This window comes from Triturus cristatus, chromosome 9 (assembly GCF_964204655.1).
Source record: "Triturus cristatus chromosome 9, aTriCri1.1, whole genome shotgun sequence".
NCBI lineage: Eukaryota > Metazoa > Chordata > Amphibia > Caudata > Salamandridae > Triturus > Triturus cristatus.
The window spans coordinates 570146409-570162421 of record NC_140592.1 but is presented as its reverse complement, the minus strand read 5'-3'; the positions used below and the strand labels follow the sequence as shown (position 1 = coordinate 570162421).

At 45.3% G+C, this 16013-nt stretch overlaps 2 pseudogenes; both read left to right on the top strand.

Moving 5' to 3' along the window:
- The first annotated feature begins 14662 nt into the window (after positions 1-14662).
- LOC146798324 (5S ribosomal RNA) lies at positions 14663-14781 on the top strand (annotated as a pseudogene).
- Positions 14782-15747: 966 nt separating this feature from the next.
- On the top strand, positions 15748-15855 carry LOC146798323 (5S ribosomal RNA; annotated as a pseudogene).
- The last annotated feature ends 158 nt before the right edge of the window (positions 15856-16013 follow it).

Below are 16013 nucleotides of genomic sequence, written 5' to 3'. Positions count from 1 at the left end.
CATTTCTGAACCAACGCGCTACCTTTCTGGCAAATTTGGGGTAATTCCGTTCAGCAGTTCGAGCTGTAGCTCATTGCAAAATTTCCTATGGAAATTAACAAGGGGAAAACGTGTTTTGGGACCCTCCCTTTTTTCTCAGCCCCCGCTTGATGAATCACCCCCAATCTTTCGGGATAGGAGCTGACCTGGATAGACTTTTTTTCGGAGAATTTCGCAAAGATTCATCAAACAACACCGAAGTTATTAGCAAATCAAAAAATGCTTTTCCTATGGAAACTAGGTTGTAACTATAACTACCTACTGGCGACCGCCAGTAGGTAAGAGATATATATATATATATATATATATATATTCACTTAAAAAAACATAGGTTTCACACATGTTATAGTTAGCTGGACATTTCACTTGTGAAAAACCATTGAAATTCCCCCATTATAGTTAGTGCAGGCAACTATAACTCACGCGACCGCAATCCTCTGCTGATGACGTCAGATATTACATCACTGTATTTAGACACTTATTTACCCATGTCTTCTTCCATTAATTTTTAGCTATACATATATTACAAATATTTTTTTTTCAGAAAGACACATATGTCATCAGTGATGTAATATCTGACGTCATCAGCAGAGGATTGCGGTCGCGTGAGTTATAGTTGCCTGCACTAACTATAACGGGGGAATTTCAATGGTTTTTCACGAGTGAAATGTCCAGCTAACTATAACATGTGTGAAACCTATGGTTTTTTAAGTGAATTTGCAAGGTTTTTTAAATGCTAATTCCTAACTATAAAGTGTGTGAAACCTATGGTTTTTTCAGTGAATTTGTACGGTTTTATAAATGCTAAGTTATGTATTTATTTTATTTTTTTAAGGTTTTTCACCATGCGCGCACCGTGCGCGCGCTGTGGGCGTGCGGTGCGCTTCGCGCACCGCACGACCAAGTTACGCAGTTCGCGGAATCTTTCCATTTCTACCATACACGCACGCTACGCGCACTCCGCGATTTTTCGAACCAAAATTAAAAGATATTTTGGCCCTTGGGGGTCCTTCTGGGACCCCCTGACAAAGGCTAGGGGGTCAGGAATTGTCCACCCTGCCCCCTTTTCACGTTCTCCACCTTTGTTTTTCACCCCCTCAGACTGCGAGAGACAAAATGGCGGCCGACACTGCCTGGTTTCGACCGATTCGAATGTTTACTAAGATCTAACAACCAATCAGAATCGCGCTCGCGCACGGCAGCGTGCGCGTACGGTAAGTTTACCGTACGCGCACGGTGCGCGCTTATAGATATATATATGCTTTTAAATGCTATTTTCTCAGGAAATACTGAACAGATTTACACCAGACCTGCAAAAGGCACATCCCTGACCTGAGGAATACCTCTCTGCCAAATTTCAAGTAATTCTGTTCAGCCGTTCGGGCTGAAGCTTGGACTAAAGGTCCTATGGAAAAATGCATGGGGAAAACGCGTTTTGGGACCCCCCCTTTCTTTTTCTCAGCCCCCGCTTGACGAATCCCCCCGAGACTTTCAGGGAAGGAGCGGAGCGAGGATTCGTCAATCGGCGCCAAAGTTATTCCAAATAGAATGTTGCGGATTTCCTATGGAAACACGATCCTAACTATAACTATCTACTATCTACTATCTACTGCCAACCGCCAGTAGATAATATATATATATAATTATATATGGAACTGTGGGACCCGTGGGAAGTGGCGCGCATCCTGGCAGAGCCTACCGGCTTGTCAATACTGTTCCAAAGTTATGTGAGCGTACTCTCAGGATATAGCACAGACAATCCAATTCTTTGCAGGGAATTGTTTAATAACACAATGCGGTTCGACTGCCCAGCAGCCTAGGTCACATTTATTTACACCACCCCTAGGGTGTCCTTAAAAGTGCATAATAAACATAAATGAGGGACACACGAGGGTCTAATGTTTCAGCCAAATTGGACTGGTCTAAAAGTTATTAGTCAAAGACACGTTAAAGCCTAAACTTGGTGCAATATAATAATAGTCAAAGGAAATTAGACCAGATTACTACTCTTGTATACACATATATCAAATAAGCACCATAGTATAGTATAGTGTGATGCAAAAGGTCATGCACTTATAAGCATTATTGGCAAGGTGCCTCAAAGGCAGGAATCAAAGGTAGACGGCGGAACATCGGCAGAAAAATGAGCGTAAAAGCATAGTGCCTGGACACTGCCATGTCGCTGAATCACATACTTCTAGTACAGAGCTGGTCCAGGCCAGATTGTAAAAATGTGCACCAAAAAGGCGCTTAAATGGATACGGAAGAGGTTAATAAGACTCTTATTAATTTGTCCAAGAAACCTTTAAGTGACATTGAGAATCGAATTCTCTGCTTAGGTCCTCTTTCTGTCCCTCCTCTTCTTTTAACTATACAGACACGAGAATAGACCTGTACAAATACATACGTAAACTCAAACTTAGAAAGTGGCACAAGTTGAGGTCTGCAGGTCCAGACAAAACCGATGCAAGCCATACACAGGGCAATGAGTTTGACCTTGACATTAGAGACATGGACACACTTGTCATATTATTGCAGTTGCAACAGGAACCCAACCATATGGGGACAGATGCAACTGTGACATCTGTACTTGATGTGTTGGGTATCACCCATGATGCAGCAGCCAGTACCAGTTTCAAGCCATGATCCACTTTCTTCCCTACCTTTCCACACGATAGCATTGACACATTCCATGAGGTAGTCACCAAATCTCTCATGGAATTTTGATGGCTACAGCCTGAACTGCTGAACGAAATGACTCCATATTTGGCAAAAAGGTAGCTCTTGGTCCAGGAAGCACTTTTTTTTGTTAAATGGTGTCAAACCGATAAGTAGTTCCTGAGAAATGTATTTTGAAAAAAATATTGATATCTGGTGACCGGGGTGGATCCGCGAACACCGCCCCCCCCCCCCCCCCCCCCCGCTCTCGAGCCTGACTCTGATTTGCTGCCAATACTTCAAACCAGGAAGTGTTGGCAGCCATCTTGGCAGCTATCTTGTGACTCGGTTGAACCAAGTCAAAACACAAAAGTTGAAAAAAGGGGCACGGTAGAGACACCAAGTCTGCTCAGGGGGTCCCAAAAAAGCATTTTTTATTTTATTTACAGCAGGATTCGCACCAAAAAAAAGGAATATTAGGCATGGTCTCCAAAGCTTCGTTTAATTAAGGCCCTGTGTGGGCCTTAATTAAACCAGGGGCAATGGCAAATGTGATGCGGGCCCGGGGACCGCCACCTCTCTGGGGCTTTCATCTTTAAATGGGGGGCCTCCCACCCACGGCAGCCAGTGGTGATTGCTACCTCCATCAGGTGTGGGGGGGGTCCTGCCACCCACACTCCCCCGGGGACCACCACCTCCCCAGGGCTATGCAAATGAGGGGAGGGGGCCTCACAGCCCCCCTCCAGGAGCCCTTCTTGGCCCTGGGAACCACCACCCCCAGGGCCGGCTCAAGCAATGTCCAAGGGGGCCCACCCCAGCACACTGCAGTTTGCTATGGCAGGGCGGGAGCACTGCTCCTGCCCTGTCATAGCAAACTTCTGCTTCGCTTCATGGAAGTGAGAACAGGAAAACTGCTTTTGCTTCCATGAAGGGAAGCAGAATTGTTTTTGGGCAAAGGGAGCTGCATGTTTGCAGCTCTCTGCAGGGGCATTGGGGCTCCCCCGTGGTCTCCAATGTGAGGCCAAGCCCTGGGGCCCAAAATGCCCTGGGCAGGGGAGCCGCACAGGCCCACTACCTATGTTTTTTTAATTATTGGCTATGCTCCAGGGATAGGGTCTCTGGGGCTATATATTCCTCAGAAGGAAGGGGTCCCCAGGGCCAAAAATGTCCCTGGTTGAGGGGGGCCGCTCTGGCCTACTATTCTTTAAAAAAAGAATTGGCAAGCGATGGGGGACGGGGTCCCCGGGGCCAAAAATGGCCAATGAGGGGGGACCAAGCGGCCCCCCTACCTTTTCTACATATATATATATATATATATTTTTTTTTTTAATGGGAGGGCCCCGGGTATGGGGTCCCCGAGGCTGATATCAGGCAATGTAACGGGGGCCATTAATTTTCTTTTTTTCCTTTCGTGATAGGAAGCGCTGCTCTCAGCGCGGCTCCCCATGTAACGTCACAGTGGATTAATATATAATTCAGAAGGTAGTGTTGCATTTGTGAACTTCTTTAAAGAGCTAGTTAGATTGAAGTTAATGGTCACATCACATTTGATAGAGTTAGACATAATGTAAAAAAATGAAAATTGAAAGTTACATTTGAAAAGCGTATTATATTGTTGTACATTGAATTCATACTTTTGATTTGAAAATTCGCGACAGGTTTGTGAATCTGGAAAATATTTTAAATGAGTATGTATGTTAGAAAAAAAATAAGGTTCCCTTTTGGGTTATAGGGTGTCTCTAAAAAGAGCCGTTGTTTTCATTATGACTTTGTTGGAGCTACATGTAAGTGTGGATGCACAGCTTAAGGTTTTTGATGAAAAACTCTGTTTCCTTCAGAGAGTTTGGGACTCACGTCTGAGCATACCCGTGCCACTCGGGGTGACAAATGCAAAAACAACAGTTGATGGACAGAATGCAGAACAATGTCATACATTCACCCCAGTACAGAGATCTGGGCCTAAATCCATCTTTTTTTGCTCACCATGCCATGCCGTCCATCAATTGTGTGTCTTTTGCTTTCTCGCCCTAAGTGTGCCGGGTATGCCTAGACGTAGGTCCCGGGCTCACTGTGCCACTGGAATCAAGCTATCCTGGCTGAAGAGGGGTGAAACCCCGAAACCGGTCCTAGGATGCTTGTTTCCGGTCCAGGGAGGACCTGGCTTGGCAGTTCGGTCTGGACTGTTCCCATGAGGCACAGGGCGAAGACTGATTTGCATATGGCCAGGTCTAAACTAGGGTGGCATGGTGAGCAAAAGAATGATGGATTTAACCCAGATCTCTTGACTGGGGGAGAATGTTTTGATTTGTACTGCATTCCGTCCATCAATTGTGTGTCTTTTGCTTCCTTGCCCTTAGTGCGCTGGGTATGCCTAGACGTAGTTCCCGGGCTCACTGTGCCACTGGAATCAAGCTATCCTGGCTGAAGGGGGTGAAACCCCAAAACCGGTCCTAGGATGCTTGTTTCCAGTCCAGGGAGGACCTGGCTTGGCAGTTCGGTCTGGACTGTTCCCAAGAGGCACAGGGTCAAGACTGATTTCCATATGGCCAGGTCTAAACTGAGGTGGCATGGTGAGCAAAAGAATGATGGATTTAACCCAGATCTCTTGACTGGGGGAGAATGTTTTGATTTGTACTGCATTCCGTCCATCAATTGTGTGTCTTTTGCTTTCTCGCCCTAAGTGCGCCGGGTATGCCTAGACGTTGGTCCCGGGCTCACTGTGCCACTGGAATCAAGCTATCCTGGCTGAAGAGGGGTGAAACCCCGAAACCGGTCCTAGGATGCTTGTTTCCGGTCCAGGGAGGACCTGGCTTGGCAGATCGGTCTGGACTGTTCCCATGAGGCACAGGGTCAAGACTGATTTGCATATGGCCAGGTCTAAACTGGGGTGGCATGGTGAGCAAAAGAATGATGGATTTAACCCAGATCTCTTGACTGGGGGAGAATGTTTTGATTTGTACAGCATTCCGTCCATCAATTGTGTGTCTCGTGCTTTCTCGCCCTAAGTGCGCCGGGTATGCCTAGACGTAGGGCCCGGGATCACTGTGCCACTGGAATCAAGCTATCCTGGCTGAAGAGGGGTGAAACCCCGAAACCGGTCCTAGGATGCTTGTTTCGGGTCCAGGGAGGACCTGGCTTGGCAGATCGGTCTGGACTGTTCCCATGAGGCACAGGGTCAAGACTGATTTGCATATGGCCAGGTCTAAACTGGGGTGGCATGGTGAGCAAAAGAATGATGGATTTAACCCAGATCTCTTGACTGGGGGAGAATGTTTTGATTTGTACTGCATTCCGTCCATCAATTGTGTGTCTTCTAAAATGGTGTAGAACATGCTGTTTTTGAGAAAACCGATAACTGATTGGCTGATCATCAACATTGTGCACTCAAAAATAGGATGCATGTTACTTTCCTGGAAAAGCATGTTGCTGATTGGTTATTAATTAATTATCATTGATAACAAAGGCAACTACACAGCTCAACGTGAGGCCATAAAAAAGAGAGGAATAATGACAGCAGTGGCACTAAGGAACCTAAAAAATAAGATCTCAGGACCATGTTTCCTCCCCCTAACCAGGGTGATACAGGCAAAACTAATACCACCTATGTAAGCGAACCATGAGATGGACAGATGCTGAAACACTGAATGTCACTATAGCAAAAGTTTTGAGAATGATCTATGGGTTACCAGGACATACATCACCCGCACAAATGAGGCTAGAATTTGGGTTACAAAGACAAGAGCTGGCCCCCAAAGGAGCATTTATTAAAAAATGGTATAAAATCAAAAGAGGGCAGCCCGATTCGCTGAACGTCTACCTGTGGAAAGAATTAAAAACCACAGAGACCTGCCCATCCAGACACTATTTGGACACTTCACTTGATGAACTGGGGATACGGCACCTCTGGGAATCAACAGGGACCTATGCGAGTTTCAAATAAATAGTAAACAACATTGTTAAAAAAGAATCCATCATATAAGACAAAGCCATCCTGTCAGAACGTGCACATGACTGGCTGACCATACAGACTTACAACAAAGCATCACCTCCAGCATACCTCTACACCATCTTCTCTAAAACCACCAAAGAGATGTTTCTGAGATTCCATCTAAGCTTATTACCATCTGCATACCATCTGCCCCCATGACTATGCCCTCCAAAGCCAGCAACCTGTCGACTCTGTGGGGAAGGTGAAGAGAACATAGTGCACCTCATCACCATATGTAGGAAGTTAAGTTCACACGGAAACGCCGATCTCTCCTCAGACCACTCTTCAATAAGAAACATATACGGACCCGAAGGCAAGCAGTGCTAGCAAGCTTCTCCGGCGAGGACATCCAACTAAGCTGTCGCCTGGTAAAATTCTTAACCGCCGCTGAACGCAGTATCAAGAAGCAACCTGATTGCCTGGGAGCTGGCACTACAGATGAGCTGAATCCGGTTCCCTCACCCACCTCGCGCAAGACTCTGACTGCATCTCCACTATATTTAGAACTCTAGCATAGTTTAAATTTGAATTTGAATTTGAATGGGGATTTGTAAAGCGCGTAGCTACCCTAGGGCGTCCCAGCGCTGAATTGACCTATAGTTCCAGAGGGGGGGTAGAAGAAGTGGAAGATTATGGGAAGAGCCAAGTTTTTAGTTGCCTACAAAAGGCCAAAAGATTGTATTCTCTCCGCATGGAAAGTGGGAGAGCGTTCCACAGTTTTGGGGCGTTGTAGGAAAACAAGCGCCCCCCGGATCGGGCCTTTTTTATTCTGGGAACGCTGGCCAGGGAAAGGGAGTCTGATCTGAGTTGTTTGTTAGAGTGATGGGGTTTGACGATGGAGACTACCGACACTCCTGAGGCGGAAGCCGGGAGAGAGACACTCGAATTTTAAAACACTGCAAATTTTAATCTTATGTTTTTACCTGTATGCTTGTAGCTTTCTGGGCACTTTAATTCCCATCTGGCTAATCCCGCACAGCGGATGCAAGCGCTGTCGCGGGCTGGGATCTCACTCATTGCCGCCATTCTTCGAACAGCCCACAGGCCACGCCCACGGACGTGAGGCCACGCCCCTTTCTCCGCATCCTATAAGAATGTGTATATCTCGGACGCGCAGCGGACGAGCGCAGCGGGCGCGCCGTCAGCGCGCCAAAGGCGTGCCTAAGGCAAGCCCGTCTGCGCCCGTCCGCGCCCTGACGGGCCCCAGGGCATGCCATGCTACAGGGCGGATCACCTATTCCCGTGAAGAGCTGCTGGCCACCAACAACGGCCAGGGCCACCTGTATGAGTCATCACGCAATCGAGCCCAGAGACTGGGGCTCCTAGTTAACCGCTGACCGTGGATCCGGCAATCCTGGCGGGGGAGTGGCAGCCATCTTCCGCCACGACCTGAGCGTCACCGCCTTGACCTGCCTGAATCTCTCAGACACTGAAAACTTGGTTCTAAAAATTGATACTTCCTACACAACTATGGCATGCGTCCTTCTTTACAGACCCCCTAACAACATGCCGTCCTTCCCTTTAGCGCTCAGTGAACAAATTGCCAACCTAGCCATTGATCATACCAGGATTCTACTGGTGGGGGACCTTAACTACTGGTTCAACGATCCTCTGCAAGGTCCTCAGTCGCGTGAACTCACTGAGCTTCTTACAAAACTAAACTTCGAACAACATGTACGATCACCAACTCACTGTAAAGGCCACATTCTGGAACAGGTCTGGACCAACTCTCTTCTAGTTACGACCCCGGTCACCTTTCCGTGTCTATGGTCGGATCATCTTCTTATCAAATTTAATCTCATCCATCCCCCTAAAAAGTCCACCGCCACAGCTATGGGTGGAAGAGCTAGGAACTGGAATTCCCTAGACAGGCCGGAATTCCTACAAACTCTTGCTACCTCCATTCCCTCCCACAACCCTGATATCAATATAGCAGAAAACAATCTCTCTCTCTGGCTGCAATCAGCCAGCGATGCCCATGCTCCATACAAGACGATCAAATTGGCCCGACGAGCCGATGCCCAAAAATGGTTCTCTCCTGACTTAAAAGCAAAAAAACTGGCCCTTCGACAACTTGAGCGACGTTGGCGTCGCAACTATGCCCCTGACGCTAAAACTCGATACATCTCTGCCAGGAAGGACTACATGAAATTTATTTTAGTTACTAAAACTGCTTACTTTTCCTCCCGTATAACCAACTCAACCAATAAATCTAAGGACATATTTTCTATTCTTAATGAATTAACCAACCTTGACAATGTTCTGCCTAGTTTGCCCCCGACCCAGGTTCTCTGCAATTCACTGAACGTTTTTTTTACAGAGAAAATCACGGCCATCAAAGCCAGTATTCCACAAACCTCAAGTCCTCTCCTTTCTGTTCCAAGCCCCAACACTATCGACTTACTTAGCAGTTTTCCCCCCATCACCCCAGAATTATTCCAGGAATTACTGGTAAGAGTAAAATCTGGCGCCCCATCTGACAGATGTCCTCCTTATATCTTGAAAGACAGCCTATCAGTTAATCCGGCTCCCGCCTGTACCCTTCTAAACAACTCTTTGGCCACTGGACTAGTCCCCCTCGCATTCAAAGAAGCTATCGTAATACCCCTTCTGAAGAAACCAGGTGCAGACCCGACTTGCAATGCAAATTATCGTCCAATCTCCCTTCTTCCCTTCCTTGCAAAGGTGTTGGAGGCTCATGTCGCCAACTGCCTGTCCAACTTCATAGAGACATCAAACTACCTTGATCCACATCAGGCGGGCTTTCGTCCAGCCCATTCAACAGAGGCGGTGGTAGTGGCAGTAATGGACACCCTTAGGGACTGCGCAGACAATCGCATTCCACAGGCTCTAGTGCTCCTGGATTTGTCAGCCGCATTTGACACGGTTGATCACACCATCTTGATCGGCCGTGTCTCTCAGGCTGGCCTCCGGGGCACGGCAGCTGGCTGGCTGAAGTCCTTTCTAGCAGACCGTTCCCAGGCAGTTCACCTGGGTAACTTAGCGGGCACCAAGCAAGCCATCACATGTGGTGTACACCAGGGCTCGTCCCTGTCACCCCACCTGTTTAACCTCTATATCTTCCCTTTAATCCAAGCTCTTAGAGACAAACAGGTAACGGTGCTGAACTACGCGGCCGACCTACAGCTCCTATTCACAATTGACAACTCAGATACGTCCATCTCCTTCTTTCAATCAACAATGAGGTTCATCCAAGCTTGGATGAACCAAAATCATTTGAAATTGAACCCAGGAAAAACCGAGCTGGTCCTGACTGGGGACAGCGCTAAATACTGGGGCCCACATTATTGGCCAACAGAAATGGGTCAAGCTCCGATCCCTTCATCTTCGGCAAAGACGCTTGGCATCACCCTAAACAGCGACCTTTCTCTAAAAACGCAAGTAGGCCAGGTGGTCTCCACGTGCCTCTTTCAAATGAGAAAAATCCGGAAGGTTCGCCGCCTTTTGACCCACGAAGCCCTGATACAGGTGGTGATCGCAACTGTGATCTCTCACATAGACTACGCTAACTCGATATATTTGGGCCTCCCCCAGTTCCTTCTGAAACGACTTCAGATGGTGCAGAATCAGGCAGCAAGACTGATTTTGAACCAGCCTAGATGGCATTCTGCCACCCCCCCTTCTGAAAACACTTCACTGGCTCCCGGTCGCCCAACGCTGTACCTTCAAAGAGTTTTCGTGAGTAGGCGTACGATGCGATAAGTTTCTTTAGCAGAGTTGGCTGCCGCTAATATTTTTTCCTCAAAGAAGGTTGCCTGCGTGTTTTTTTACAGTTTTTATAGTGCTTGATGGCGGCCCTATACTCGTTTTTACTTTCCGTCGCCCAGTCCTTTCTCCAAAGGCGCTCGAGTTTTTTGCACTTCTTCCTAAGATTACAGATGAGCTGAATCCGGTTCCCTCACCCACCTCGCGCAAGACTCTGACTGCATCTCCACTATATTTAGAACTCTAGCATAGTCAAGCCCTGGCACACCTTTCACTTAAACAGATCATCCAAATCTGAACGGTCGAGGGAGCAGTGCACCCGCGCCACAACAACCCTAAAAACAGTATTCGAGCTGGGAGCCTCATGCCGTGGAACGCTAACACTGAATACTCAAAGTTAGATGTTAATAGAAACCTTTCCTATTTTGCACAATTAGTTCCTACTATATTTCAATGGTTTTAAATGTACGCATTTCATTTTGGTGCAAAGGTCTTAATCAACTATGTAGATAGCCTGCTGTACCCTTAGAGCTAAACGTCGAACACAATAGTAGGTTATCTTTTGCTGCCCTTCACTAAGCCCAAAAAGTCCCTGTTGCATTCTGCACTATCTTCTGCACACTCTGGCACCTGCCTCTTGCCGTTTCCTCTATGCTGCTGGTAAGATTCTGACTAAGGAGGACAATTTATTTCCTGCATTGCAGCTACACTTCTGTTTACAAAAGTCATTAATCTGGGCTTTGGCCCACTAAGGTTTTGGGGGGCTCATCTTAAGGTTATTTTATTGTGTTTTAACAGTGGCTAACAGCCTTTTAAAATTGCTGTCCTGGAAAATGATATGTGATGCATGTTTGTAAAGGTTTTATTTATCCATACAATAAACACTTCCTTACTTACTCACTTACCATCGTGACCCTACACTGTGGCACCGCGAAGGAGTCGTGACTCCTATAAATTACAGAACCAGTCTGGGCACTTTTAGAAGACACTAAGAAAGGGTTAATATGTCCAACCAATAGAAATGTGTTTCAGAATTTGAAATAATGAAGGAAGCATTTTGATTTGTTACTTACATTTATTTGTGTGCAGAAAGAGAGGGAAAGTTTGCCATTACTGGTTCTACTTTGATGAGAGTGGTGCATTACATTTATTGTGTGAGAAAGAAAATCTTTTATGAGTTTCTGATATTTCATATTCTGCAATACTATTTCAGAGGCGAGTTACAAATTTGTAAGGTGTGTAGTAGTGCTTCAGTCTTTGTAATGATATTTTTAACTTTGAAAAGCATTATTTTTAAAGTTTGCTAATTATTACAGAAGTGTGGTGTTTGAAATATGTTATGAAATGTAAAAATGTGTATTGTAGTTTGTTTTATTGTACTCAAATGAAAATTTAAATATGTTGTGCACTATAATATGTGTGCTTTGGTAGATGGATTAGTGAATAGGGTACTTCGTATGAGTTTCTGGTAAAGTATAGTTGAAATACGCCTTATAAATTTAGGTGTCTGCTTGAAATGAGAACTGCAGTCTGTCAAGTTGAAAGGAGTGCATGGTCTTGTGACTGAGGTATCTCTCTACTTGTACATGTATTTTCTGATGTGTTATGCATGTGAAGATGCTAGACGTGCGAAACACAGGTATACAACTATTTGTCTGTTTCTTTTATTTATGATGGCACTAGCAAAAGCCACAGACACATGCATGCATGTTTTCAACAATATGGTGACTCTAGCAACAGTAATATGAGAAGGATTGCTGTTTAAAATTTGGTAGCTGTAATATTCTGAGTAGTTGCTTAATAGTGAAACTGCAAGAGAAAAGTGGGTTTCTTTTATGATGCCACTAGCAAAAGGCACAGACCCATGCTTGCATGCTCTCAGGAATATGGTGAGACTTACAACTTGAGGTGTGGGGGTGAGTTTACATACAACGCATGCGTGCATATTTCAAGTATAGGAATAGGGAGTCATTTACATAAGGGTATTTTTGGGATATTTATCATCGCAAAGGTAATAGTTAATTTTGTTTTCATGCTATGTTGTTGTCACATGAGTTGGTATGGTGGGGCAGAGATTCACGATTGTTTTTAGGTTAACTTTTTTGAAAAATTCATGTTAAAAAGGATGTCATTTATTAAGTGACTTTTCAGATGGTTCAGTGGTTGACAGATGTATTTTTCACATACTATAGATATCCCTGAAGAAGGTTGAAAGAACCGAAATACATTGGATGTAGTAATTGGACTTTGGAGAACTCAGAATTTTGTCAAGTGTTCTGGAATAGGCCTGGATGGGCAACTTTGGAATATGTAACACGCACAAGCAATTGGAATTTTGAGCCTTTGACGTGATTGAGGAACTGTGAATAAAAATTGGAGATTAAAAAGGATGAACTTTGGAATACTTTTGGCTTAAGTGTATAATATTGAACACTAGTGTATCAGGCCGTGTAACCCTTTGTTGACCTGTAAACAATGGGTCGACACTTTTTGAGACTTACAACAATGACATGCGAAGGGTTGGTGCTTTATATTTTGCGAGGCCCAACACTCTTAGTAGTCGCTGAATAGTGAAGCTGTAAGAGAAAAGTGAAGTTTAAGACATGTTGGCAGAGGGATTAATGATTAGGCTACTTCATATGAGTCTGTGGAACGGTACACTTGAAGTACGCAGTATAAATTTAGGTGTCTGCTTGAAATGGGAAGTGCAGTCTGTCAAGTTGGAAGGATGGCATGGTCTTGTGACTGAGGTATGTCGCTACATGCATCTGAAGATGCTTGACCTATAAAACACAGGTATACATCTATTTGTATGTTTCTTTTATGTATAATGCCACAAGCAAAAGGCACAGACACATGCATGCATGCTTTCAGGAATATGGTGAGACTTACATCAGTGACATGCGAAGGGTTGCTACTTTATATTTTGCTAGGCCCAACACTCTTAGTAGGCGCTGAATAGTCAAACTGCAAGGGAGAAGTGAGGTTTAAGACCTGTTGGCAGAGGGATTAGTGATTAGGCTACTTCGTATGAGTATGTGGAAAGTTACACTTGAAGTATGCCGTATACATGTAGGTGTCGACTTGAAATGGGAAGTGCAGTCTTCCAAGTTGAAAGGACTGCATGGTCTTGTGAATGAGGCATGTCTCTACTTGTACATGTATTTTCACATGTGTTATGCATCTGAATATGCTAGACGTATAAAACACAGGCATACTTCTTTTTTTATGTTTCTTATATGTATGATGCCACTAGCAAAAGGCATAGACACCGGCATGTATGCTATCAGGAATATGACGAGACTTACAACAGTGACATGCAAAGGGTTGCTGCTTTATATTTGGCTAGGCCCAACACTCTTAGTGGTCGCTGAATAGTGATGCTGTAGAAGAAAAGTGAGGTTTTAGAGTTACCTGGATGGGAGAATGCCTGGGAATATCAGGTGCACTAGGCTTTTTTTTTGCTTTAGGTGAATGAGGGTGGCTTGTCTTGCTTACGATGGCCAGCATTGAAGTAGAATGAAAAAAGCTAAGAGCCCCAAAGTCAATGCTCTTCATACCTACAGCCATACCACACAGAAAGCACGTGACCTCATCTGATCTCGAAAGTTAAGCATGGTTGGGCCTCGTTAGTCCCTGGATGGGAGACCGCCATGGAATACCAGGTGCTGTCGGCTTTTTAGTTTTTGTTTGTTTTGCTTTAGGTGAATGAGGGTGGCGTTTCTTGCTTACTATGGCCAGCACTGAAGTAGAATGAAAAAAGCTAAGAGCCCCAAAGTCCGTGCTGTATATGCATACGGCTATACCACCCTGAAAGCACCTAATCTCAGAAGCAAAGCAGGGTCGGGCTGGGTTAGTACCTGGATTGGAGACCGCCTCGGAATATCAGGTGCTGGAGGATTTTTCAGTTTTTCTATTGCTTTAGATGAATGAGGGTGGCTTGTCTCGCTTACTATGGCCAGCACTGAGATAAAATGAAAAAAGCTGAGAGCCTCAAAGTCAGTGCTATTCATGTCTACGGCCATTCCTCCCTGAAAAACATGATCTTGCCTGATCTCAGAAGTTAGGCATAGTCGGGCCTGGTTAGTAACTGGATGAGAGACTGCCTGAGAATACTAGGTGTTGTAGGCTTTTTTGTTGTTGTTGTTGTTGTTTTGCTTTAGGTAAATGAGGTCAGCTTGTGTTGCTTACTATGGCCAGCACTGAAGTAGAATGAAAAAAGCTAGGAGCCCCAATGTCAGTGTTCTTCATGCCTACAGCCATACCACCCTTCAAGCACCGTATCTCATCTGATCTCAGAAGTTAAGCAGGGCAGGGTATGCTTAGTACCTGGATGGAAGACCGCCTGGGAATACCAGGTGCTGTAGGCTTCTTGTTTGTTTTGCTTTAGGTGAATGAGTGTGGCTTGTTTCCCTTACTATGGTCAGCACTGAATTTGAATGAAAAAAGCTAGGAGCCCCAAAGTCTGAACTCTTCGTACCTATTGGCATACCACCCTGAAAGCACCTGATCTCGTCTGATCTCAGAAATTAAGCTGGGTGAGGCCTGATTAGTATCTGGATGGAAGACTGCTTGGGAATAACAGATGCTGAAGGCTTTTTTTTGTTTTGCTTTAGGTGAATTAGGGTGGTTTGTCTCGCTCACTATGGCCACCACTGAACCAGAATGAAAAATCTAAGAGCCCCAAAGTCAGTGCTCTTCATACCTACTGCCATACCACCCTGAAAGCACCTGATCTCGTCTGATCTCAGACGTTAAGCAGGGTCAGGCCTGGATGCGAGACCGGCTGGGAATCCAAGGTGCTGTAGGATTTTGTTTTGCTTTAGGTGAATGAGGGTGGCTTGTCTCATTACAATGGCCAGTACTGAAGTAGAATGAAAAAAAGATACATACCTACTGGCATACCACCCTGAAAGCGCCTGATCTCGTCTTATCTCAGATGTTACGCAAGGTCGGGCCTGGATCGGAGACTGCTTGGGAATACCAGGTGCTGTAGGATTTTTGTTTTGCTTTAGGGAAATGAGGGTGGATTGTCTTATTTACTATGGCCAGCACTGAAGTAGAATTAATAAAGCCAAGAGCCCCAAAGTTAGTGTCCTTCATGTCTATGGCCATACCACCCTGAAAGCCCCTAATCTTGTCTGATCTCAGAAGTTAAGCAGAGTCGGGCCTGATTAGCACCTGGATGGGAGTCCTCCTGTTAATACAAGGTGCAGTAGGCCTGTTTTCGCTTTTTGTTTTGCTTTAGGTGAATGAGGGTAGCTTGTCTCACTTATTATGGCCAGCACTGAAGTAGAATGAAAATAGCTAAGAATCCCAAAGTCAGTGATCTCCATGCCTACGGTCATACCACCTTTAAATCACCTGATCTCAGAAGTTAATCAGGGTCGGGCCTGGTTAGTACCTGGATGGGAGACCGCCTGGGAATACCAGGTGCTGAGGCTTTTTTTTGTTTTTTGTTTTGCTTTAGGTGAATGAGGGTGGATTGTCTCGCTTACTATGACCAGCACTGAAGTAGAATGAAAAAAGCAAAGAGTCCCAAAGTCAGTGTTTTTCCTACCTACTATCATACCACCCAGGAAGCACCTGATCTTGTCTGATC